The sequence below is a fragment of the Lycorma delicatula genome, chromosome 5 (assembly GCF_047948215.1).
Source record: "Lycorma delicatula isolate Av1 chromosome 5, ASM4794821v1, whole genome shotgun sequence".
Lineage (NCBI taxonomy): Eukaryota > Metazoa > Arthropoda > Insecta > Hemiptera > Fulgoridae > Lycorma > Lycorma delicatula.
The window spans coordinates 14,843,661-14,855,720 of NC_134459.1; positions in this window are offsets into that span (position 1 = coordinate 14,843,661).

The following is a 12,060-nucleotide window of genomic DNA, read 5'->3' on the forward strand; positions in this document are numbered from 1 at the left end:
TATCTTTAAAAATAAAAACATTCAAGTTAAAATTTAAGTATTTATAATGAAAACAATAAAATCGCTGCTAACTGTAAAACATTTCATTCATTGAAATTTTTAAACCAATTTATTTATATTTATATATTTTTTCAATATTTATGAAATACGATTTTCAAACAGCCTGGGAAAATTTTAAACCCGACTAAATAATCTGGCTTTTTTATTTTTTTCATTAAACACTACATTTAAAACTATTAAAATTTCAAAATGCCTCAAGCATTTTTTTTCCAAATAAAATTTTGCAAAATTAAAAATTCAAGGGTTTGCTAGGCCCCCACTATGCTTCAGCCAGGTCTTTGATTTTGTATTCACACATTAAAAAAGAAGCGTTACACAAATTTTGACGGAGCCTCAAATACCTAACCTAAAATGTTTAACAGGTCTCCTAATAATAGATATGCTTAGGATTAGTTAATACAATATCTAAATGATAAATGGTTTGGATAACAATGATCTATACAAGGTCAAAATGCAAGCGGAGGATATCAATATTTTAGTATTGTTTTTTGGTTTTAGTTTAGTTTTAGTTTAGTTTTTTTAGTTTTGGTTTTTTGGGGCCAATTTTGCACAAACTTTTTTCATGTTTGATTCGGTTGTCAAAATTTGATGGACTGTGTTACAGTTCAAATTTAATTGTTCTGCAATCATCTGACAGTTAATCATGGTCGTACCATATCAAGCACAACATCGCTCTGAATCGCCCAGTATTGTCGTCACTTCTTGATGTTAACAATCTTCCAGAGCATGGATCGTTTGCAACTGACTCCCGGCCCTCCGAAAATGCTTTAAACTGCCTAAAAACATAGGCTCGTGACCTTAACGTGAGCGTTTAACACAAAACATGATTGAACAATGTTGCTCATAATTAGTATCACTCATTTTTGTAATGCACAACAAAAACATTTCACGAAAAGTTTGTTTACATCTCACATGGTGACAATAGAATAAAAATATTAATATTTAATATAAATCAACTGTTCCTATAACCATATGTTTACTAGTAACTTTATGGTGTTGCCACTTTGGATGCCAAAATAATTTGTAATACATTGTAATTGAAATAATTTCACATTAATTCACAATTACCTTTTAATTATCGGTTATTTTTAATTCTGCAGGTTACTGTCAATAAAGGAAACATCGAGGGAAATACCATGAGTTGTATTACTTGTAAGAGATGCATGAATAATTCAGTAAACGATGGAATTATAAACAAAAAATCCAGTGAATGTAAGTGTGTATATGGCGATGTAACTATAAAAAATTTAGTCGACAATCTGACGTCTTTTAATCAAAGTTCTGTTTTAAAATAACATTTAAATATTCACGCCAAGGAGAAAAATTTTATTTGTAACTTTTTTCAAAAGTCACTTGATTTCAGAAGCGATTTTAAAATACATGTTAATAATATTCACACAAAAGAGAAAAATTAATTTGAAACTTCTACTAAAAGGTTTTTAATTATCTTTCCAATTCAACATGTATATTTATTTACTTCCCCAAGGGGAAAATGATGTACATAAATTTTGTCAAAAGTCTTTTAATTGCAGTTGTGATAAAAAACAAAAAAAAAATTAATTTCCATGCTAAAGAAAAGAATTAATGTTTGTAACTTTTTATCAAAAATCTTTTAATCAGTTAACGTTTTAAAAAGACATCATAATAATATCCTTATTAGAGAATCATTCTGACTTTTAAAAATCTTATATTAAGAAAATTGATTAAGGGAAAAAATCGATAGCATTCTTTCAAGTGTGCATAATCTAAAAAAAGTATAACAAAATTTATCTAAGGTTTATAATTTAACATTACATTTTTCTCATTTTTGTTGTTACAACTTCAGGCAGGGAGGTTTCTGAAATTAAAGAAATCACTTTTGGCTTATTTTTGGCTACAAAGTAGTACTACGATTACTGTTAGGTATTGCATCAGAGAATGGGATAACGTAGCAATTTTGTAGCACGTGAAAAATACCATGCCTGACCAGGATTTGAACGCAGGACGACCAGATGAAAGGCCGAGATACTATCACTCGCCACAGAGACCAGCAAGGCTACAAACTACTTAAAAAAAATTTAGATTTATATATTATATTCTAGTTTATAATAAGCGGGTGACGTTTATGAACATTTTAGGCCCAGAACAGATGTCAGTTTGGATGATTTGGTTGGTTCTAAGGAATTCCATCGGTTCAGAAAAACCGGTTTAGAGAAATGCGTGTAAAGTTCACAAGCGAGACTTGTTATAAAAATCACATGTTACATGTGTTTTTCACAAATAACACCGGTCTTGAATGAATGAATGAATGAACAAGAAGTGTAATCTGATATCTGTGCCTGTGATCAATATCGACCTCAAAATCTTTATCGGTGCGATTTCTTTAAAAATGTTTTCTTTTATTGTTATTTCTGGTCGTGAATTATTTTCCTCTTTTTTTACATCAGCAAGCACGATTAAAAATGCTCCAACCCCTTAAAATAAACAAAAACTAACATTTTTAAATGTACGACAGATCATTGTAATAGTCCTATTAAATTGCCAAATATATTCTGTTCCCTATAGAAAAAGGTTTTGGAAGGATAGAAGTCTAAAGAGGACAAAAACTTTAGATGCCAGGTCTTTCACCGTGCTCTGAAATTCTCTCTGCATCTCTGTTAGTTTAAGTTATAATTTATCAAATATTATGAATTTATACGTGAATATTTATAGACATATTTTTGAAAGTATACGCTGTTAGAAAATATAAAAAATGTTTCTCGTTTACCTAACGATGTAAAAAACCCTTCCTAAAAAATTAAGAATCTGTAAAATAAAAAAAAAAATACTCTATTGCCACCGATTTGTTCAGTTAAAAAAAGTTTATCATTTATGTCCATTTCTATCGGCAAAATCGCATACCTTTTAAAATGTAATTACATAATTCTTCTATTTCACAATTCTATCTCGGATTATAAATTTTACACAGACTACTTGTTCCACACAAAATCTTCCCTTTCTAACCACCCTGATGTATTCTCCAAATAGTTCATCGATGTCCTCTTCTATTCTCTACAACTTTTGCAAGATTTTATAGATTACTGAAAGAAGAGAAATTCCTCTGAAACTATTAACTTCCATTTTGTCTCCTCTTTTGTGTAGAAGGTGAATTAGGGCAGACTGCCCGTTCTTGTGAGATTTTTTCTGTCTCCCAAATGTTTTCAGATGATTTCTCTAATAGATCATATATTGATTATCTAATCATCATAATTTAAAAAATTGCATTGTTATTCTCACCAGGTGCCGTATTAATTTTTTAGAAATATGATTATATATTCTTTATTTGGGGGATTTGAGTTTTTTAGTCGAGTTACTGGTTTCAAAAAGTTGAACTTTTCTTTGGGGTTCTTTGCCGTTTCAATAGTTTTTCATAATAATTTACTATCACAAGTTATATGACTTAATTAAAAATATTTTTACTTAAATTTTATCTGCGATTAATATTTTAGAAATTCATTTTGTTTGTGAATAGACTTATTTTATTGTAATAAAAATCTCAGTTTAGTTAAATTCAGTTTTAGAATTACACATATAAAATATAAATTGTAATTCTTACGCGATGTTAATATCATTTTGTTCATAATGTAAAATATTTCAGAATTATGTAGTTTGATTTTTTAATATATCTGTGAAATTGAAACTTATGGATTAAATGATAGTTTATATGTGTTTATTTTATTTTAAAAGTTGTATTTCGATTAATTTTCAAATGTACATTCCAAGCGATTCATTTTTTAATCTAATAAACAAAGTTCCACAGAAAAGAGATTGCTTTTTTATTTAAAACATACACCGTTCCTTTTTGTAAAAATAAGTAGATTGTATTAGTGTGACTGAATGCAAGTTTATCAAAAAATATTTTGTATTATTATGATGATTAAAACTAAACCGAGCTACCTTTTTTGCCCGACCAACGTGGTGAAAGTGTTACTAAAGTGTGTGTACATCCAGGTTTGGATTTCTGTACTTAACCTTTCCATTTTAAATGTTTGATTGTTGTAAAATTACTAGTTTCAGTTAACAGTATAAATTTATCTACTGAACTGCTTAATTCCGTGACCGGATTTGTTTGTAATATCGTTTAAAATTGTACCGTTAAAGAATAATAATTCGCTTACCGATATTTTTTTTATACTGGAATCTTTTTACACAAATAGCAAGGATAAGAGGTAGAAAAAAGCAACTCTATAAAAGCTCTACCGAAGAGACGAGCCTACGTATATTTCTAAATTTTGCTAGTAGTTCAAAATTGATAAATATATGATCTTCCCTATTGCCAGACCTTGAAGGTCATTGAATTTTTATATTGATTTTTTTTTAATAATTAGAAATTAATACATTTATATCTTAAGTTTTTAATTTTTCAATCGCTCTGTGTGAATGATATAAATAATGTAAAATAGAGAAAATATTCTCAAAAAAAATTTGGTCTGTTGTTATGCTATCATCCGCAAATGTGAGTATTTACTCTGTTGATCAAAACTTAAAAAATTTGCTTTGCAGGCGAATGAAGACTATCCAGCAGTATGAAATCCACAGTTAATACAAAATATCAAATTAAAACAAATCCGTAGTTAACACAAACTTATTTTCTCCTCTACCACAATAAAAATGTTTTCCTGGCGGTCTGATTCGCGATCGAAATTAGCGCTGATTTGCTAGTCTTTGAGATGAAGGCGTATTTTCAACTAATGAAATCAGATTTTTTAAACATCAGTTTATAGATTTCTGCTTTCCACAAGTAATACGTATTACTACTGGAAGGCAGAAATCTGCTAATCGTTTGTTTTTGTAGCTTACAATTAACTCTGAAGTACTGTAAGTTTTACATTTATTTACAGCTGTGATAAAAAATCTGATGTAGACACCACATGACTTCCTTGTACGCCTATTAAATTACATATACGCATTTTTAAAAGTACATAAAATTTTATTTTACTAATAATTTTTATATTCTTTTTTTTATTTTTGAATTATTATTTATCGTAAACATTTTTTTACAATTAGGGATTAATAATTATTAATAAATCGATATATTTAAATTTAAAAAATAAGTTAAAAAAACCAGATAAGTCTGATTCTAACCGATGTGCCTTCCTCTTGTAAGATCCAAATATTTCATTAATTAAAATTTTATTTGGCTATAACTCCGGAACCGATGAAAATAAGTACCGCTGAAAATGATAAGTACATATGTAGTTGAAAAGCTCTCAATGAGGGCTTATTACTACAGTTCAAAAAAGGTCCAAAATCCAATTTTTTTGGATTTTTGGCTTTTTTTGACACTTTTGTTTCAGTTTCAACATCCTGCGCCTAATCGTTTTTGAGTTATGCGAGATATGTACATATGTACGTTCAGATGTCATGCCGAACTAATCAAAATGGATATTTCTGTTGAAATCTGAAAACCGAAATTTTTCACGATCACAATACTTACTTTACTTCTTACAAGGAAGTAAAAATAATAACTGTCCTAATGGACCGACACAAAATTCCCATCACGGGTCTGCAGGAAATAAGGAACACTGACCAGGACGGCGTGGAATCTCAAGGATATATAGGTTGTACAACAAAGGTATACCTGGGAGAATTATGAAAAATGTCCCAGAGTTTGGAACAGGCTTTTTAGTCAGCCTCAAAATAATAATATATAAATAATAAAAATAAATTAAACTTCTAGCATTCAGGAATTACATTCTCCGCGTGTACGATAAAGTTTAAACCTCTGGGGATTTTGTAAATTGGAAAACAGAATTTAGTACATTATACGTTTAAAGTATAATTCTTTCACGAGGAGACAGCGCTAAAGAGATGAGTACCGGTTTGAACTATTCAATTAATACTTTGACAAAATCGTATAGTATATACAAAAACTATTCTATCCTATATTCTCTGAATTTTAAGTAAATATCGGTAAAAGTAAAAAAGAAAATTTGATTTAAAAAAAATAATATGATTTAATAAAAAATAATTAGGAATAAAAGTAAAAAAGAAAATTTGATTTAAATAAAAATAATTAATAAAAATTTGCTTCGTGAACAACCGGTCGAGTAAATTAAATAAAATTTAAAAAATTAGAAAATTAATCGTTACAGTTGTTAGAGTTTTTAATATTTGTAATTTATTTTAATTTTATTGTAAAATATTACTGTATAATAACCAAAGAAGTGGTAATTAATAATCGCGCCAAAGTATATTTAATCGGCGTAAATGTATAATCACGTGTTTTGGAATAAGTTGTAAAACTTTTTCTCTTTACATTTTGTGTTTGACGTACTTGTCTGATGATACATTTTAAGTCGACTTCTTTGCTTCGTTGACCAAAATTTTAGTTACTGTAACAATATTTTAGTAGCAATCGATTTATAAAAAGAGAGAAAATGAAAAAAAATTTTGTAGTAATTATACGATAAAATTAAAATAAATGACGAATGTTACAAACCTTTAATAAAAAAACTTATACTGTAACATATGTTTTAAACCGGTCTTACGTACTTTTTTCTTACCTGTAATAAGAAAACCTCTTAAAATAATTTATAAACATAATTTAACGATGTACTCGTATTTTCGAAATAAAATTCTATACGCGTAATTTTTTATTACTACAAACGACGTTGGAACTTTTCTTCTCGTCGGGAAAAATCTTTGGATCAGAGGTTAAATTTTACGTAAACTTAATTTACGTAACCGTTTTTTTGTTATAATTACAACGAGAAATTTTAATGCTTTTTCACGAACGGAAACGCATTAATAAATTTAAAAAGAGTCGAAAACCTTAACGGTCAATTTTTTTATTACAAAATTTTTGTAAAACTGCACCTTGAGTGAGAAAATTGAAAAAATACAAATATGTTTAAGTAGCCTACCGCATACAGAGAGAGAGCGATTGAGGGGGAGAGTTGGAGAGGGCGCGAGTGACGACAGTGCGGGGTGAGTGCGAGAGAGTGGGTGGGAGATAGAGCGAGGTTGATGGAGTGGAATTGAGAGAGGGGAGATAGGGGATCAGTGAAGGCGAGGGAGAGGAAGAGAGAGAGAGGTGATGGAGAGTAAAAGCGAGGGAGATAGACACTATTAATACGGGTTAAACAAGTAAGCAAGATGAATACAAAAAATCATTTTTAATAAAATTTTTATTATTAATTTTTTTTTAAATTTAATAACGAATATTATTATTTTACTATTATTTAAAAAAAAAAAATTAAATAAATTAAAATCGTGTTAAATTCTCTATTTGACAATAAGGTTGTACTATTAATGAACTGATTTGATATTTATCGTTTATGTATTAGTGTTAAAAACTTAAAAATCATACTTGATAACTTTTTTGTTTATTTTAATTTTTATGTTGTAAATACAGTTAGTAAAATAATCAGTTAGTAAAATTTACATAAATTATTGCTTGTTTTAAGTACTCGAATTATCAGAGAGATTTTCTCGTTACAAAATTGTGATTCAAATTAAATATAATATGAGTTAATACTCATTAACATTAAGGTTATAATACAAAAGTTACACGCTTGGTTATAAATTTTAGGTTAATCGGCCGATAAATGATTAACCAAGGAAATAGAATTATTATTGCACAACCTAAAAGTAGTGTACTCGTGGGGTAAGCAAAGCAAAAAGCAAAATTATCTTTTAAAAACATCATTTATGATAAAATAATTTCTTCACTAAAAGTTTTAATAAAATTTATAAATTCGATGAGACGATAAACTTGAACGTTTAACAAATGTAGACTGGATTACTCTCCTCTCACAGTGAGAAATATAATTTTTGTACTTATGAAATAATGTCATATAGTGTTATACAATATTCAAAAAAATAAATCAGAGATTAGAATTAAATTTGATTTGGCTATATTTATTCCTTACAATATTAATTATTATTTTAAATAAAATGTAGTAAATATAAAATAATCGACAAATCTTGATTTAATTTAATTATATCGAACGTCTATAAAAGAAATGTCTTTATAAGAAAACGTCTATATTAAAATTGTACTCGCACAGCTATACACATACGTACGCACACATATACACCATATACGCAAGTTTACAGTTGTATTTGAATTGTATCGCGTGATCATTACTGTCCGACGGTAGCCAATCAGAACGAAGGAAGCCACCTGTGTTTTGTTCATTGCCCCTCTATCCCTCCGCCATCATCGCATAGTCACAGTGATAGTTCGTCTTTACTTGACACGTCATCCCAAAAAATTAAATAAAAAAAAAGAATTACCTCTAATATTCCTCTTAGCAAAAGTCCTCTGTCAGCGTATAAAATAAACAATTTTATAAATTATTGTATTATTTTCTTTGACTAATTTTTTTTGTTTATTATTATTAAAGCATTTGTTACTATAAGAAATTTGTTTTATTACATTTATTTATCAAATCACATTTCGCTTTAATCATCTGATTTTTTTTAAATCTAGCACAAATGATGTATTATAATAAATAAAATACCTTCAAAACTAGATTGAACTAATATACTGGTTGATGAAGCTTTCTATTATTTAATAAAATGTAATATTCAATCTTGATAAAACTATATATGTAATGTCTTTATCAGTAATGCAAGATTTCGCACGCACACGCGTACAAATGAAGAAATATGTTACTACATAATTACAATTTTTGCTTTTTAATTCTTATTAAAATACTAGCAGAACCGGCAATGCTTCGCTATTGCTAGATTTGAGAGTATATATATATATATATATATATATATATATATATATATATATATAGAGAGAGAGAGAGAGAGAGAGTTTAAATGAACACTATTGAAAATTTGATAAAAAAATTAAAAAACTGAACTTCACAAATTTTACCTTTCACTTATTCTCTTTTCCCCAACCCCGAGACGCTCGGTCTTTCATTCAGAGTACCGGGTTCTAATCCCGGCCAGATACGGTATTTTTCATACGCTACAAATTTCCATTTTCACGTTCCCGCTTTAGAAGTTTCTTTGTAAGATTTTGCGGTGAATTATTTCATCGATCGAAAAAATAAATAAATAAATGAACTATAAACATTGCATAGATAGACACGATGGTAACAGTGGCGGATTGAGCATCACGCACGGCTATCAGGAAGTTGTTTGGCATAGTCTAATGTTTGACATAGCTGAACTGCGGTTCAAATTCAGTAAGTCTATTAGTAAACAATAGTGAACCGTCTCTTTGTAATAGCGAAACCAAACGATCTGCTACTATGTACCTCATATTAAAGCGCAAACAAATCATGCAAATTTTGAACCGGCATGCTGGTTCAAAACTTTCTTTTTCTTTTACTTTTTTTTTGAAGCAACTAACAATGGAATAAAATTATTTTTTTCACAGGTTCATAAGTACGAAATTTACTTCCCCCCCCCCTCAAAACACTTTATCTTTTCTTTTTTGGGATTCCTCAGACATAAAACTTCGAGAAATTAAAAAAAAACCATACCCCATTTTTGACTGATAACCATACTTTTCCTTCTTGCAGTATACCTTTAGATCTATGCCAGGAAAATAGAATGAAAAATATTTTCGATCGGTTTATATATATATTCTGTGTATTTTTACATTAAAAAAATTATAATAAAAAGTCATTTAATAAAAATTTCCGAAAAAACTTATAATATGATCATTAGAGAGAATTTATCTTAAAAAATAAAAAAAACCTAAAAAGTGATCCATTTAGTTAATAATAAATAAATAATTCAAAATGCATAAAAAAATAGTTTCTTAATACACAGAAAGTATTGTGATCGCGAAAAATTTCGATATTCAGATTTCAACTGAATATCTATTTTGACCATCCCTGAATCCAATTTGATTACTTTCGGCGTGACGTCTGTACGTACGTATATACTTATGTATTTGGCATAAGTCAAAAACGATTAGCCGAAGGAAGTTAAAAAATTTTGTGTTTAGGACTGTTGTAACATCTCGTTGTGCACCTCCCCTTTTGATTGCAATCCACTGAACCAAAAGTGTCCAAAAAAGCCCAAAATCTTGTTTCTAACTGCAGTAATAAGCCCACATTGAAAGGATTTCAACGATTTATCATAAATGGTATTTATTTATTTTCATTTGGTCCAGTTATAGCCAAATAAAATTTTAATTAATGAAATATTTGAAAGGGGAGCACAGCGGTTCAAATCTCCTTTTTCATCTACATTTTTTTAACTATTGTTTTAATTTAAATATACTGATTTATTAATAATTATTACCTTTCATTATAAAAAAAAATTTCGATGAATAATTATTCAATAACAAAAAAAAAGAAAAAATATCTACAATTATTAATGAGATAAAATTTTACGTATTTACATTTTTAAAAAAAGTGTGAGTGTAATTTAATAGGCGTACAAAAAATCATGTGTTGTCAACATCAGATTCTATGTAGTTAAAAATTAATAATATTTTTACATTAATCATAAATTTATTTTTTTATTTTTTATTAATCATTTAATGGTATTAATTTGTAAATTTATTACAATTTTTATACTCATTCATTAAAACAAGATTAATTTTATCTTGTGGTTTATGTTCAGCTCAAATAAAAAAAATTAGTTTTGTATTAGTATTTAATGTTTAAAGAGCATTATTGTTTGAAATTTCCTTTTAATTTCATGGAACAAGGATTTTATTTTTTTGCACTGTGAGTATGAGTGTGTGTTTGTGTGTGTGTGTGTGTGTGTGTATATATATATATGAAATCTGTTATGAAATAAGAGAAATACATTTATCTGACAAATATTCGCTCCAGTGAATTTTATACGTGTTTATTCTCTCAAAGAATCGGACTTATAAAACATATAACAGTATCAACGCATTAGGAACAAATGGTAACATAACACACGCACACAGAAAAAAAACACACACACACATATATATATATATATCGCATATATATATATATATATATATATATCGCATCTTCGTTCGCGTTGTTTGGTTTACTTGTGTTTCCCGTCACGATCTTCAGTAGTTTTTAATGGGCGTTCATTATGAATGACTTACGTCATGTTTTTATGTGTGTGTGTGTGTGTATGTATATATATATATATATATATATAACAAGTATTATTGAAATCTGATACCGACTGACTGAAATGTGCTGGGGCTCCATCGTGGTGAAACCACATATTTCTTTTTAATTGGAGAGTTTCCAAAAAAATATGATAATTTTCTCCATTTAAACGATTTGGTAGAATGAAAGAAGTTTAGATCCAAAGTATATGCACATTAGAATATTTTACACGTGATTAAAAATCTGTTAAGAGAATTTGTAATGACTACTAGACAGTAAATGCCAGAATACTTGACGGTTGAAATTCAATTAACCACAGGTCTCGGGAATTGTCAGCCTGAGTCACCTCATTTATATGTTATACATATCATTGGGTCATGGAGGATTGCTTATTATTTACTCGTTGAACATATTGTAATGTACGCTTTAGGAGAAAAGAGCAAATTATACATTAGAATATATTTAAGAATTGCATTATAATAGGAAATGTACGTTACATAGACTATATTTATACTTAAGGTGTAAGTTAAGAAAATATTAAAAGCTTAGTACAAGATTTTTTTAAAATGAGTAGTTACACTAAAATATTTTACAAGTATTACAGATATAACTAAGATAAAATGTGGATGATAGTATAGAAAAAGTTATTTTATGTATTAATATTTAGTTGTAAGAAACATTTCATCTAGTATTACTAATTGTAATCAACATGTGGATAAATACAGGTTATTTATATATAAAGCGCACGCACACAACACACACACACACAAATATATAAACTAGGTAATTTGCTGCATTGAACTTTTATCAAAACCCGATTAATTTTATACTTACCTTACATACAAGTTTAGTTCTAATTACAAATTAATAGTAATACCACTGTTAAACATATTCCTGAATAATATTTCACATTATAATAAATATAATAAAACCAGTTTATGATGTTTCAAACGAAAGC